This window comes from Dipodomys merriami, unplaced genomic scaffold (genome assembly GCF_024711535.1).
Source record: "Dipodomys merriami isolate MVZ:Mamm:240054 unplaced genomic scaffold, mDipMer1.0.p SCAF_7, whole genome shotgun sequence".
Taxonomy (NCBI): Eukaryota; Metazoa; Chordata; class Mammalia; order Rodentia; family Heteromyidae; genus Dipodomys; species Dipodomys merriami.
Genome location: NW_027206290.1, coordinates 60,766,854 through 60,782,821, shown reverse-complemented (window position 1 = coordinate 60,782,821; position 15,968 = coordinate 60,766,854). Strand labels below are relative to the sequence as shown.

Below are 15,968 nucleotides of genomic sequence, written 5' to 3'. Positions count from 1 at the left end.
CACTTGTGGAATTTAGGGGAGCAGCAAAGGAAAATCTATCAAGACTTTTACTGTCCATTTTCAAAATTATCTCCTTTCAATCACCATGACCATTCTGAGATTTAAAACTTTCCTTCCCCTAAAAAGAAATTTGAGGGGAAAGTACCCACACTGAGATTCAAACACAGCTCAGATTCAAAGGCAATGTGCGCGTGCAAAAAATGTAAATTTGTTACATAATATCTTTTGTTTATCTTTTCTCATTTCTAATTGTTCTTTCCAAGGATTTTGACCCACATCTTGAACATGGGGAGTGATTTTGTCTGCTTGGCAGTGAAAGGGAAGTTATAGTTCTGTAACTGAGAACATTTCAGAGAAAGAAATATATGGCAGACAGCATTTTCTAAAGATAGCCCCCAGGCTCATCCTACCAGGCGATATTGACACTGTCCCCTGACAGCCAGAGTCCATGTCTCATCCCTTTGAAGCAGAGTGGACTTGTACAACTGCCTTGGTCAGTAGACGGTGGCAGACTGAGAGTGTTGTGATTTCGTGAGGCGAGGGAATAAAAAGCAGTACGATTTTGTCTGATACAAACCCAGCGAAACTAACTCTGAGCTAATCCCTAAGAAGTTCCACTACAGTGATGTTTCACTGCAACAGTAACCACATAGAGACTTTCCACAGCAGACAGGAGCCACGCTGGGACCTCCACCCTCACTAGTGAGCATCCACTGCCACATAGGTTAAGGAAGAGTTTTTATAATGACTCCAGATGGGATGCAGCTGTTCTTGTCTGTAAACCCAGTTACCAGGAATTCAGCCATGGAGAGGATTAAGGTTCAAAGCCAGCCTAGGCAAAAAGTTAGCAATATATTGGCCACGGTGGTATGTGCCTATTATCCCAGCTAAGTGGGAGATATAGGTAAGAAGATCCTGTAAAACCATACTAATATAAAACAAATGGGGGGAGGGCAAGTAGTCTTTAATTAAAAACCATAATTACTCAAAAGGAAAGAAAGAGAGAGCGAGCGAGAGAGAAAGACAGTGAAAAAGGGAAGGAAGGAAGGAAGGAAGGAAGGAAGGAAGGAAGGAAGGAAGGAAGGAAGGAAGGAAGGAAGGAAGGAAGGAAGGAAGGGAGGGAGGGAGGGGGAGGGAGGGAGGGAAGGAGGGAGGGAGGGAGGGAGGGAGGGAGGGAAGAAAAGAAAGAAAGAAAGAAAGAAGGGAGGGAGGGAGAGAGAAGGAGGGAGGGAAGGAGAGAAGAAAAGGAAGGATGGAAGGAAGGAAGGAAGGAAGGAAGGAAGGAAGGAAGGAAGGAAGGAAGGAAGGGAGGGAGGGAGGGAGGGAAGAAAAATCTTGAGCTCCTCATCCCTTTTTGAAAAAAAATCTAAGCTATTTATAATTAAGCACCATTCACAACAACAATTTCTCAGTAAAATAATACTTTGTATTACTTGAAGTGATTCATTAAGCACATATAACAAAGGCACAAACCAAAGATAGAAAACTAGCTTAATAGGAACAAATTATTCCTCCTTCAATGTTTTTTCTCCTGCAAATATCTAGAAGGAAAATGAGTTTACTGTGTTTCTTTTTTCTGTCTTTTCTCTGTTGGCAGCATAACTTAAATCCTAGAAGTCTACTTTCAATCAGAAGTAAAATGGATTTGGAGACCTCTCAACTTGGCCTCCAGGGAACATTCTCCTCCTCAAAGTTACAGAGTCTTACAGACTTTGATCAATTCTGGGATAGATGGCAATGTCTTAGGTCAAGAATGAAATCTATTTCTCAGCTCTGCAGAAAGGTTCATGGCCTCTAGTCACAGATACAGCAGGTTGGGGTTAATTCTTTTATCCTCTGGTTTGGGGAGGATTTATGTCAAGATTTACGTTGATACATCTTTGAGATTAATAGGGGGAGAATACAGCACAATGAAGATCTGCCCTAAATGAAATGACAGGTGTATCCTAGTTCGAAACATATAGTATCTCTGCCCAGTTCTCAAACTGTCATTGTAACCACTCCACACTACCTAATCCAGCAATATGTGTTGCCTCTTCATATCTGATATATATATATATATAGATATATATATAGATATATAGATATATAGATATTCCCCCATCTCTCTCTCCAGATAGATAGATAGATTGATAGATAGATTCTTGTGTCTATTTAATGTGAGGATACTGTTTTCTAATTAGTTTGACTGTTTATTAATAATAATTTTAACTTAAATTCCAGGAGAAACAGCCCAAATTTATTGGTAAGATTTTTCAAGATCTATTTAGACACTGGTAACATTAATACAAAATATTATATTTCCACAATCATGAGGCCATGAAAATTTGATTTGTCCCAGTTGCTCTCATTCCACTATTATTCCCTGTTGGGAGAAGGGGAAAGAGCTCATTACCAGCACCATTGTCCTGGCTTTATTCCAGTCCTATTGGCACCTTATGGTGACTTGGATATGTCGAGACTGCTCTGGGTTCATAGCCCTTGGCTTTGTTCTGCTCTCATTTGCTCTCTCTCCTCAAAGCAAAGAATGTTCTGTTTAGTAGAAAAGATGGTGGGTACAGGGGTTGTTGTTCACCATGGTAGGAAGGAATACTAGTTACCTAAATTTGGGTTTCTAAAACACAGCGCTCAAAACAACTATTTGGGAAAATATCAGTAGGAAGGTGAGACAGGTTAGGGAAGTCAGCCAATAGAAGGCTATAAATAAGCCAGAGATTGTTGCAGGCCACTGAAACTTATTCTTCTGGGGACTCGGGGCAAACCATTTTTTCCATACATTGAGGAAGCTGGAATAGATATTCACATTGGTTGAGGGCAAAGTAGAAAATTTAGAAAAACAAAAATGAGGACAGAAATAGGAAGCAGTGGCAAATAAGCACATAAAAACGTCACTAGCCATTAGGGAAATGAAAAATTAGGACTATGACAAACTATCACTTATCGATATATCAGAAAAGCTACATTTCGTTTAAAGGGACAATATTAAATGCTGAGGAAAACGCATACAAACTGGCTCCCTCACACATTGCTAAAGGAAATATAAAATACTACTACTTTGGAACATTACTGACCCTTCCTGTGTCTATTTTCCACACAAAGGGATACTTCTGTTTGGATACATTCTGCATATTTTTTTTGTATTTTAAAAAAATGAGATATTCCTTTTGCCAGTCCTGGGGCTTGAACTCAGGGCCTGGGCACTGTCCCTGAGCTTCTTTTGCTCAAAGCTAGCACTCTACCACTTGAACCACAGTGCCACTTCCAGCCTTTTCTGTTTGTGTGGTACTGAGGAATCCATCCCAGGGTTTCATGCTAGGCAAGCACTCTACCACTAAGCCACATTCCTAGCCCATGAGCTGATTTTTTTATGTTTTTTTTATTGTAAAATTAGTGTACAGAGGAGTTAGAATTACATGAGTAAGGTAATGAGTACATTTCCTGTTGAAGGGTTGAAACTTGCTTTAATTCACTGGTTGCATTTTTGCATACAACAATGAATCACTTCTTTCTCACCTTAAACCTGCCTACTCCGTGGTTATGTATTAAGTGGTACATTTATGCTCAATGAAGTAAAAAATTTTTGCAACCTTCAATGTGTGTCAAGTGCTATCTATGTACTTCCCACATGTGGGTCAGAGAAGGCGGAGAGGAGAATGGGCCATAGTGGGAAGAAGGACAAGGGAATTCTGAAAAGCTGGGTTCTTGAATGAGTTTCAGATTAGTGGAATTCTGTGTTTTGAGATAATTGTGAATGACAGCTCTTTGTACTTTCACGGTTTTAGTTCTATGATAGGAAGCAAGGAGGTTTTGATTTCTAAACAAAATTCCATTTCAAGATTATCTGTGTAAGCTGAGTATCTCAGATGCAGATGAAATTTTGTTTTGAGATGTGACTAATGGCAGAAGTTCCCCACATTGACAGAAGGGAAAGATCAGTGTATGTCTCAAAGGAAAATGAAGGCTACAATGTGGTCCCTTGTTTAACCTGTTGACCCACAGTTATAAACAACTGGAATGAAGACATGTCAGCTTTGCCCAATTATAACTCACTTAGATGAAGGGCCCTCTAAAGATCCATATTAGCCCAAAGGCTGGTGTCATCCAGCAGGAAGTATCCTTTCCCTTAAATACCACATCAGGAAAATGCATGAGTCCATGAGACCATGAAACACTGCCAGCACATTGGAGATTTTTCACACATGAAAAAATTTTAGTTGATGTGTGGAAACAGATATTGGTGAAACAGAATAGACAATGTAATGGAGGTTTCTGTTATAGCTCTAATGAGAGATAAATTTTATGTACACACTAACTCTCTTCCATGTTCAGGCTTCATTTTTTTCAGGAATAAAGAATAACAGGAAACTGTACTCAAGGTATGCACCCATATGGATGAATGTGCATCAGAGAGATAAGATCCCAGTTGAATTTAGTCAAGAAATCAAAACATCTTTGATGAGTCACTTCCTACACACCGCTGGAAAAAAAAAACCCACTCATGTTATAAATAAATGCATTCATATAAAGTGTTGGGGAAAAGTAGCACAATGTCAACTTTGCACTTGGCTTTAATTTTCAGATTATCACATTGGTATGACATATAAAATCATCAGACTTCCCATTTGTTATAAACTCTTTTAAAATCCATATATTTAAAAATATTAACATATTTTATCTACTGTTAAAATACAGATAATTTTTATGTCAACCATATTGAAAATCATTCTACTTAATCTACTCCCGACCAACATATTCTCTGCATTTGACAGAATAAATTCCTGTCATTGCATTTTCTTTATTATTAGTCTTTCTATAAGTACTTAAAAATAAGTTGAATGCCAACAAGCAAGAGGAAATACCATAGTAATAAATAGACTAATTGATGTTGAACTTTCCTCATTATCAAGTAGATGCCCGGGGTTATCTTAAGAACACAGGGCACAAAGAAAAGTGGTAAAATCCAACTTCTCCACTGTTTGTCAAAGGGGAAAAATATTTTCAAAAAAGGAAGGAAATATATGACAGTTTTGTTTTGTTTTTTTTCTTTTGCTGCTGCTACTGCTATATTTAATTTGAGCAGTAGCAAAAATCTGATGTCCTTTTTAGGGCTATTAATTTCATTCAAGTGCATTTATTTTGTATCATATTGGCCCCTTTCTAAATTTAAGTAATAAATGATTGTCAATAGGATGGATACATAAGACTCAAAAGATTTTCCATGACTGGGTGCCAGTGACTCATGCCTGTAATCTTCTGTATTCAGGAGGCTGAGATATGAGGACTGAGGTTTGAGGCCAGCCAGGATAGAAAAGTCGATGAGATTCTTATCTCCAATAAAATACTCACAAAACAGCCAGAAGAAGCACTGTGGTTCAAATTATATGGTGCTAGCTTTGAGTAAAAGAAGCTCAGGAATAGCATCCAGGCACAGACACAGAGTTAAGCTCCAAGACCTGAAGAAAATAAAACAAAAACAAAAACAAAAAAAAACCCGCCACCTGAGAAAACATAGTAGTCATTATTATTGATATCACTACTATGACTATTATATATGTAGTCACTGCTTTCTGATGAGACAAAAATCCCCCTACATTTTTCAGGTTCAGCCTGTTTTCCTCTGCTGGAGTGCTATAGAAGATGAGTACTCTTTACAATTGGTCAGAATAAAATAAAACCCAAGTCAACATCAGGATACATTTTCAATGATATATGGAACAGTAATTTCAAATAAATTGTTGCCTTAGAGTGAAAAAAAGATGTTGATATGTTTTTTGTAATAGATTTGCTGAACATATATATTCATGCTATGGTTTCATCCAGTTAGACATATTTGTAATAACGCATACACCTAATTAAAGTAGAATTTCAAACAAAGATTTCCAAAGATTTGCATTTGTCTAAGCAGCTGAAGAAAAATGTGTATCTTAATCCTCAAACCATCACTGAAAAGTACATTTATAATTTTGTGTTTGTTTGTGTGTGTGAGAGAGAAAGAGAGAGAGAAAGAGAGAAAGTTTGATAGAGACTGAGCAAAAGACATAAAATGTTTGTGTATTAAATTTTTATAAGAGAAAACTAACATATTTAGGGGATATCAAGGTGGGATATCAAGACTTCATGGCAAAAAATATTGTGGTTCTAAACTTTATTTTAACCCATTAGATTTTATAGCTTATTGCAGTACTTAAGATTTTCCTTTCCTTATGCAATGCTGACAAAAACACCTGTATCTAGCATTGACTGTCTTTGTACTCAAAGAACATATCTGGGATCTCCCCACTAGGCTTGGAAGAAGACTGCATCTTATACAAAACTACTGCATTTTGTGGTTTCTTGCAAAGGTTATTGATATTTTGGTAACTTTTCAACTTTGCTCATTCCCTGCACTTCACCAGTTATTACTGGACTATTCCATTTAGTGAAATGAAAGGAAATCGAACTCTCTAGCTTTGTGACACATAGTTTAGTTTGAAATAGCTCTTCTGCTTTTGAACTGTGTGTACAGGTTTATCAACATTCTTGCTCTTATTTTCTGAGTGACATGGATTTGAGCTTTGTCTTCTGGAGGTTGTGTTAGGACTATATACAGTATATGGAAGTAAACTCTAGTCAAGATCCTATATACATCAGGTCTTTTATTATGCTGTAACAGTGTTCTTAACTTTTAAATATATTTCACAATGCGATTTGATTTTTAAGTATATACAATATTTCTTTGTTAAGTTTAGCACCAATTCATATGTCAAAATGATTCTTTTACAGTTCTTCCATAAAATTAAATGCTCCAACTTAAGGAGAATACCACTTTTTAATGAAGAAGGTGGGAAGTAGAATATTGACTGTGACTCATGAAATGAAGATAGTTCATTAACTACCTAATAATGTCAATAACTCTTTGTGCATAAAGACCTTTTTTTAAAGAAAAATCAATTGAGTGCCTTGTACATGATAGTGTTATAATTTAATATTTATTGATTGATAAAATCAAGCATAGTGAAAAGATATTATTCAATTCATTCACAAAATAATTAGGATCTTACTGACTATAAATGTTCACCTAATGTGCCACCAGTATTATTTATTCATTTCACCAATGATATGTTACTCAAATACTAGAAAATTCTTTTAGACGACATTGCTTACTAGTTCAATGAATGTATTCAACTAAATGTAGATAGGGAAGGAAAGGAAGAGATCAAGTCAGTATTAACATTTCCTTCTGCATTACTCAATTTAGTTTTCTCTTGTCCCTGAGCTTCATTTACTTCCAATACTCATTTTAAAACTTATAATGGCAAGTTTATCTCTACACTTTTGAAATGTAAATAAATTTCTTTGGATGTTTCTTATGTTTCTTAAGGACTTGGGCACCTTCCCTGGAAATGTATCATCAAGAAAAACAGCCCCTATTGCCCCGTTTCTTTGGGAATGTAGAAGCCCAGCTTCATCTTTGCTTCATTATGAGAAATTACATGAAGATACTTGGAAACCTACTTTATTTGAGAAGTAAGACCAGTTAACCCTTAATTTTGTATATATATATATATATATATATATATATATATATAATATGTAATATATCATAATTTTATGTACTATGAAAATTGAAAGATTATATATAATATAAAATTATTTATAATATATAATATATAACACAATACATATAATATATAATATATACTTTCCTGACTTTTGGCTTCATTAGGGTTAGGTTTCTGATGACATTTAGGGATGTCTTAATTATATATATATAGTATATTATAAATTATTATATATTACATTATATATTACATACTATATGTAATAAATATATTACATATAGTATATAATCTTTCCATTTTTATATTCCTCGCCTACTCTTTTGTGATGCTGAGATTGGTGACTCACAGTCAGGCACACAATCATGAGGGTAAATAATTGACCCCACAGATACTTGGTTGCCAGTTGTTCTTTTCTTCTCCTTATTTAATAAAAGTTTTATTTCTCCAAACATACAACTGATTGGACCTGTTCATGCATCTTCACCAACAGTGGCAGCATCTTCACCTTTAATATTTCTAGTGTAAATTACTTGAGCTCTGTGCTCTGAAACTAATTTGATTAAGTGAGCTTACTAAGCAGTGCCTGAAGGGCTGCACTGGCCAGGGAGTCAGGAATCTTCAGCCTCTCAGAAACCCCAGCAGAGGTTAGGAGCTTAGAGTCGGGAATTTCCTTACAGAGTTTGTCCTAAGTGGCTTTGTCCAACAGGCCGAGGTTGTTGGATTTTGTCCCAATCTTTGCTGCTGGACCACTTCTTTCTCTTGGCGTTGTCTCCAGACATGCTTTCTGGGCCTTGTCTTTCTTGACCGACTTCCTGGTACCTTCTTCTTCTTGTCATCTTCGGGCAGCATCTCGAAACCTAAAAAACAGCATTGGGACCACTGCAGCTTCATCAAAATGTTTGCCAGCTTTTTTGGCTTGTTTTGCTTTGCTTTGCTTTGCTTTGTTTTTCTAATGTGCTTTGTGTTTTCTCTATCAGGTCTATAAAATGCTATTTCTGTCTCCTATACTCACACAATCATTGTGGTTTATAATTTCTGTGTAGTATTAAATGCTTTACATGAGATAGTCCACACTATATTATAAAGTAGTTTTTCCCTTGCATGAGCTGGCTCAACAGTTGGCTAATGACTTTAAGGGAGGTAAGGCTAAACTGAATATGTGAGCACAGTGTCTTAATCAAAAGCCTCTTGAAATTGGAGTCCAAGGCAGAGATTAGGTACAGGTAGTTTAGTATGGGAAAATCTCTCAGAGACTAGGAGTGAGGATATAACAGAGAATGTAATGGGCATGTTTGACAGGAAATTCAATCCTATTTTCCATTATAGATTTGACCAGAGCTATGGGGAAATTACTGTTTGTTTAAATTAGAATCAATGGAGAGAAATAATGACCTATCACTTTCTTTCTCCATCAGCCAAGGGCCATACCTGTGGAGATAAAGAACTCCCAAATTTCCAAGGTCAGCCATAAATGATTTTGCACATAAATTAAAAGACAAAATAAGGTAAGTGAGCTTGATGTAAATAGCTGCTTTCTAGGTGAATATGATACAATACAAAGAATGACTCAGAGATAACAAAAAACACCAATGATACTAAATGACCTATTCAACACCCTGAGCACAATGCCCACTTCCTTTAGTGGCAAGAAAATGGTTACAAAATATTAACAATTGAATTCAAAATATTAACAGTTTGGATATCCTGAAAGCCTATTGTTAATTTTCTAGATACTTTGCAAGCCAGTTAAACAAAACCATTATTAAAAGTTATATTACATAAATTTGCCATTTGGCAGATCATATTACTAAGTGTGTGCTTACTGTGCTAGAGATCTTGGATTTGAGTCTATCACAAAGACAAATTTAATAAGTGCTTACAACTTACCACTATTTTTGTCAGTTGTGGGGCTTGAACTCAGGGCCTTGGCACTGTCCCTGAGACTCTTTGTGCTCATCGCTAGCACTCTATCACTTGAACTGCTCTAGCTTTTGAGTGGCTAATTGGAGATGAGAGTCTCACAGGGACTCTTCTGCCTTAGCTGGCTTTGAAAAGTGATCCTCAGACCTCAGCCTCCTGAGTAGCTAGAATTATAGGCATGAACCATCAGCTCCCAGCATCTACTTTTTAATTAGTTTGCTGTTTACACTTATGCATGTTCTTGGCATAATGTATCTCTTTTATGTTTGGTGAAAATGCTACATAATTGTCTGGTTGGCCTTCTCTTTTGAACTTCTCTTTTGAAGTTACCATATTGGTAACTTCATAGTGGGAGTATTTATAGAAACCAGCAAGCTCTACAAATAATTTGTTGTTTGTTTGATTGATTTTGAGAGCAGGTTGTAAAATATATACCAACACACCAACAATCATTTTTATTTCTTCTATATCCTGTTGATAACTGTGTGTTTCTCCCACCCCCATTCTGTCAGTGCTCTGTTTATGTTCATTGTTTCAAGAAATGGAAGGAACAACAAAAGGAGACAAAAACAACTTTTCTAGGCTTTTGAGCCGTCAAAGTTTAGATGCTATGGGAAGAAACAGAGGCTGTGTACACATAAAATAAAATAGGACAAAGTAAGATGTGAAAAATCTAAGTTCACTAACTTACTTAAACAAGAGGGAAAGAGTGCCTAAAGCACTTGCCTACAAGAAGAAAATCATAGGAATGTAGGCTTAATTTTTTTTAAAGAGGATTGTTGGGAAATATGGATAAATTTGGAGGAGTTGGGTGAAATCCCAATTATTCAGGAAGACCCTAGGATGAGTATAAAATTTGATTATCTCTAGACAGTTGGCCTTGATCCACCTTATGTGGCTGTAACTACAGAGTGGCACTGAGCTGTAGAACGTTCTCCCGAGACCTTGGATAATGACACCTATCTCCTCCTGGAGGCCCATCAGTGATTTTGCACAGAAGCTCAAGTGTCAGTCCTGCCTAAGACTGACAGAGTTCTACATCAGAACCTCAGTATTATACACCAATAATCTGCACCAAAGACCAAGAATGTGGCAGGTAACCCCATACCATCTAAGCTGCAACATTTGTGAAAGCTTCAGAGCTTAATCACCAGCCCTGGATGAACAAGAAGAAAACCTGAATTAACTGAAATCAAATCATGATTTAATATGGAATACAGACTCATCATGGAATACAGACTCATCACAGAAATCAGCGGGAGCTACAAGAAATAAAAGTAGCTGCGGCTAGGAATTTGCTTAGTGATAGAGTGCTTGCCTAACATACATGAAGCCTTTATGTACATCAGTACCACATAAACAGAAAAAGCCCAAAGTGGTACTGTGGCTCAAGTGGTAGAGTGCTAGCCTTGAGCAAAAGAAGCTCGGGGACAGTGCCCAGGCCCTGAGTTCAAGCCCCAGAACTGGCAAAAAAAAAAAAAAAAAAAAGTTCCATTAAAAATATTCCATAAAAAAGTAGCCAAATTTTTTACACATTTAAGTTTGAAAACTTGGATGGGTAACCTGTTGTACTTTGACTGGATGGTAAGTCAGATGTTCACACAAGGATTATTTTCAGTGATCTCTTTAGGTTCATTGTACTATTTGCCACATTAGCACAAGTACTACATCTATTGTTTCCAAAAGTCATACTGAAAAATAGACTGGATTGTTTGAATTTTTGGATATGGTAGTGAGTGGGGGATCCTAAGTACTTTAGAAATTTTGATAGTGCTCTAGAACTATAGAAGTATATCATAAGCCTTCTTGTATCTATGGGAGTGATTCTCATGCCAAGACTGTATTTATGTCAACTCACAATGTACTTGAGGAAATCTATGGGTTTGGCCCTCTCTGTAGGAATTTCTGTAGGAAACTACATCATTTCATAAGTACCAGCTGCACATATTTGAGAAGATCCTGTTTTCCTATCCCATTGGAAATGAAATGTGAGAGCACTGACATATTTACTTTTCCTCTGCTATTACAACCAATGATCCTCTTTATGTAGGAAATAAACTGCAAACTTTTCACTATCCCATAATATGAATTTGTAGCAATTCCCACAAAATTGGACTTCCCTGACCCTAGACTCTGGCCTATGACATGATTGGGTAGATGCAATTCGGTGTTGTGTGTCAGAATGCAGTTTTCAACACACATTATTCTCTTCCATTTGTGTTTGTCTCCTGATTCCCAATTGAGAACAAAGTTATGTGAAATGGATTGGAGAACAAGAAACCAGTGGACCAGGCATGGTGTGTCCTAGCCAAAGTTACCTTGCACCAGTCTACTGCTATTCAGAATCTATAACTATGTTTTATTCCTCAACTATGTTTTGTTTCACAATTCATCTCTTTTTATTGTTTGTGGCATTAAGATTCATCATTTCCCTTGTATTCTAGGAGACCATAAACTGGATTTTATCAAAGTTGTCATTCATATACTCAATTTTAAGAGAAGAGTTTGCAAGACCAAAACTAAGACTATTTTTTTTCATGGATCACCTGCCCATTACTTTAGAATTCACTTACTTTCATTCTTATGCACAAGAGCACTTACAGTACAACCAAGAAAACGTGTGCTTTCTTCTACTTTTCAACTTGTGGGAAATTGCTGTATCCCCTGCTGTGGTGTTTCAAATAATTACTGAGCAAAGTTCAAAAGAGTCAATCCATCATCTCTGTAAAAATATGGGTGGCATCAGAGCATCATATAAAGTTCCTTATTTCTATCATTTATGACACAGTTGACTTCAGTCAGAAAAGAGTTGTAGAAATAAGAAGTTTTAAAAGGAATTACCATCATGCTATATTTCTTCTGTGAAGTATCATTATTGCTGTTGGAAGGTTTCTTTTTCTTTTTATTTCTCCATTCATGTATTTATTTATTGATTGATGTTACCTTTAACTTTGGTTTTTCACTCTGCCTTTAAATTTGGAGCAGAAGAAAAGAGTTGGTCCTTTTCTGAATTCTTTATCATGCTATTCCATGCTCAGAAGGTAATCAAAAAGCAAGGTTACCAGGCCCAAATAAACATAGGTCCCATGGTTTCCCTTATTTGCAATATCTAGTATATGTCTGAGTCAAGCAGAAAAGGTCAGATAAGGTGATGTTAGGGAAATGAACCCTAAGATATGTATTCAAATGTTTTTTTTTTCTTTCAAGCGATTGTTTCTAACACATTTATAAGCTCATTTCTTTGTTGCTTTGTATGTCCCTCCCCCACAGTATAACCCCTGCTTTCACTGTATTTGATGTTGTTATCATTCAAATAGGGATACAGGTGGACCCATTGCAACAATGAGATGTAGAAGTCGTTATGTCTAAAACAAACTTTACAACCTTGGTGGCAGGGGGGCAGGGAGCGGGGAAGATTGGGTGGGGGGCAGGGGGAGGTTGAGAAGGGATGAAAAGGGGAAACAAAGGAGGAGGCTACAATGCTTGATAAGAAATGTACTCATTATCTTGCCCATGTAATTGTAACCCCTCTGTACAGTATTTTCACAATTAAAAAAAAAAAAAGAAAGGTTAGCCAATAGCCTCTAGTGCTAAGAAGGGACTGGGTAAGTATAAGAATGTTCTTGTGGAGACCAGAGGAAGATGTTGAAGGAGAAGCTGGAGGCTAAAAAGCTCTCACATAGAAAGCAGTTTTAATGTTCCAGTGAACAGTCCTAGGCTAGAGAATCACACCAAGTGTGCCATCACAGTACAGAGAATTTTGCCAGAGAGGGAAAATCCAGGCAGCTTGGTCAAGGAGACAGATCAGAGCACTTGCTGGTATCTGTGGCAGCAGCAGCGGCAGACATGGCAGTGGTGGTGGCGGCAGCTGCTGCAGCCTCCATATCATCAGATAGAGTCCAGGACAAAGGCACCAGACATAGCGTTTGAGCAGATTATACTCACTCGAGCAGATTATACTCACTCGAGCAGATTATACACACCACCTGTAAGAACTGACAAGGAACAGAAATCTTCATCCTGCTGATCGCAGACTAGGGACAGCCCAGGAAACAAGAATCTGGCATGAGTAGACCCAAGACATTCTCACTCCTTCTCATGGAGCAGCTGTTGGAAGTCCTCTCCCCCACCACTGGAGGTGATCTCCATCTTTGATACTGATAAAGGCCCAGCTGGAGCAGCTAGCACCAACTCAGACCTTGGAAGAAAACAATAGTAGCTATTCCACAGGTTATAGGACCTGACCTGAACTGCCAGGCTCAGCTCCATCCAGAGGAAAGTTGACCTTCCCAGGCAGAAGTATCTCCATCCTCAGAGGAGTGACCTTCTTCACTGGGTAAACAGACCCAGAGGCTGCCCTTCCCTACTGCAGCATAGGCCTGCAGTCTCAGCAGCAGGAGGGATAAAAGACAAACAATTGAACCTCAGTAAACATAAATCCTGAGAATGGCTCCAGGCTGGGTTCTGTGAGTATCTCAGGAGCTAGCCCCTCAGGGAAAATCTACAAATTGCTAATAGGCCTCAACCCTACCTAGAACCTAGCCTCATCACAGCAACTCCAAGCTAGAGGAAACAAATATCTCCCTCTTTTGAAATACTAAAAGCAGATCTCCCTCCCACTGAACTAGCCTGGGAGGAGGATCACAAAGTCCTGGGTAATGCAATGCTTCTTTCTGCCTGTTCAAACAAACTCACTTAAGAAACCAATCAAGCCACAGGAAATCCAACACCACAAGAAGCCCAGAGACTCCACCAAGACACTGGTTATGGACACAGAGGAGATACAAGATCTTCCCCCTAGCCCCCCCCCAAATAAAATCAAAGAACTTTTTTTTCTACCTAATTTTTTAAATTTTTAATTGTTTTCTATTTTTTTCTTTCATAATTATTAATTTAGGTGTGTGTGTTTAACATTTTAGTGCTTTTTTTTCTTTTTTGCATGACTTAATTGCTGTTGTGCTCAACCCCAGATATATACCCATCGTTGATTCTTAGACCTTATCCCTCATTGTGTACATACTTAATTCAGAAATTTATTACTCAATTCACAACCCCTTAGGCTTAACTTTTTTAATAGTAGTGTTATTTCTTTATACTGATATAATTTTTTAAGGATCCATTTTTAAAAATTTTTATTTTTTCATTTTTCGTTTTTATCTTACTCCTCTCATCCTATCCTTTTCATCTCTCAATATCATTTCTTTATACTTACATAATTTTTATGTGTTTCATTTTTTATATTTAAATTTTTGTTTTTTCATTTTTTCTTACTTCCTTATCTCTCTCCTTTCATTCTGTCCTATCTGAGATTAGGACTTGATTAAATTCACTCTTTCCTTTTACCTCTCCACATCCCTCTAATCCTATTTTTCCCCACAATTCTCCCTATACCTATTAATTTCTAATCTGCTGAATCCCTCTCTGATGTTCTTAGCCCATTAATCAAAAGTTGTTTGATGCTGAATAGATTGTATCTGTTGAACTAGATTGTATCTGCAGCATTTTTGACTGTGCAACTACAGAACTGTTGTTTTGATGCTGAATAGATTGTATCTGTTGAACTAGATTGTATCTGCAGCATTTTTGACTGTGCAACTACAGGACTCTTGTTGATGCTTCCATTAAGATATAGTTCTAGCACAAATTTGGTGTTACTTTCATACCAAATGGGCATAACAAGCCAGAGAAACACAAGAAAAATGGCAAGTCCAGGTATCTCAATTCCCACTCAAGATAATCAGGTGACAGAACAGTTAATGAATAATCCAGAGGAGATTCCCCAAAAAGCTCTACAAACACTATTGGAAAACATGGTGAATGAAAAGATTGAGAACCTTCAAAGGACTTGGTGTGAACGTGATAGGGAATGAGAAGAGGCAAACCAAAGATTAATACAGGAACTTCACAAGCATGATAAGGCTAACCAAAAATTAATACAAAATCTCATGAGCGTGAGGAAGCTAATCAAGGATTAATACAGGAATTGTATGAGCAGGCTGAGAACAGTCAAAGAGAAACACAAAAATTGCATGAGCTTGAGGAAGCTAATCAAAGAGTAATACAAGAATTGTGTTAGCAGGATGAGAGTAGATAAAGATCAATAGAGGTATTCATGGAATCCATAAACAGACAGCTGAAGGAATCCAGGGAAACCACAAAAGGAATGCTGTATGGAGACCATCAGAAGGAAAGGGAGTCCAAGGAAACCATAACCAATCAACTAAGGGATTTGAGGATAAACACTGAACACCAAATTAAGGAAGTAAAGTTCATACATGATCTAAAACAAAGCTCCAACAAAGAATCTGAAGCTATCAAAGCTGACCAATTAGAAGGAAAGGAAATAAAAAACAAAAAATAAAGTCTTGACAGTAGGTTAGACCATGCAGAAGATCAAATTTGTGGGATTGAAGATAGCCTAGATTTTATAGAGAAAGAACATACAACTATCCAGGACAAATCCAAGAAATATGATAGATCTATTCAACATTTGGAAGACAGCATTAG

The 15,968-nt window shown here is 37.1% G+C and overlaps 1 long non-coding RNA gene and 1 pseudogene across 2 annotated transcripts in view; one reads left to right on the top strand and one right to left on the bottom strand.

Annotated features, from left to right (window-relative positions):
• LOC138817249 (uncharacterized) overlaps positions 1-15,968 on the top strand; it is an 84,981-nt gene that overhangs the window by 48,758 nt on the left and 20,255 nt on the right. The window contains exons 1-3 of one of the 2 annotated variants that reach the window (XR_011368789.1): positions 1,616-1,813; positions 7,361-7,506; positions 8,957-9,046. This is a non-coding gene — a long non-coding RNA (uncharacterized lncRNA). Of the gene's footprint in view, positions 1-1,615; positions 1,814-7,360; positions 7,507-8,956; positions 9,047-15,968 lie in introns of those variants that run through there. The other variant, XR_011368788.1, reaches the window with a different exon arrangement.
• Positions 8,012-8,390, bottom strand: LOC138817258 (small ribosomal subunit protein eS25 pseudogene; annotated as a pseudogene).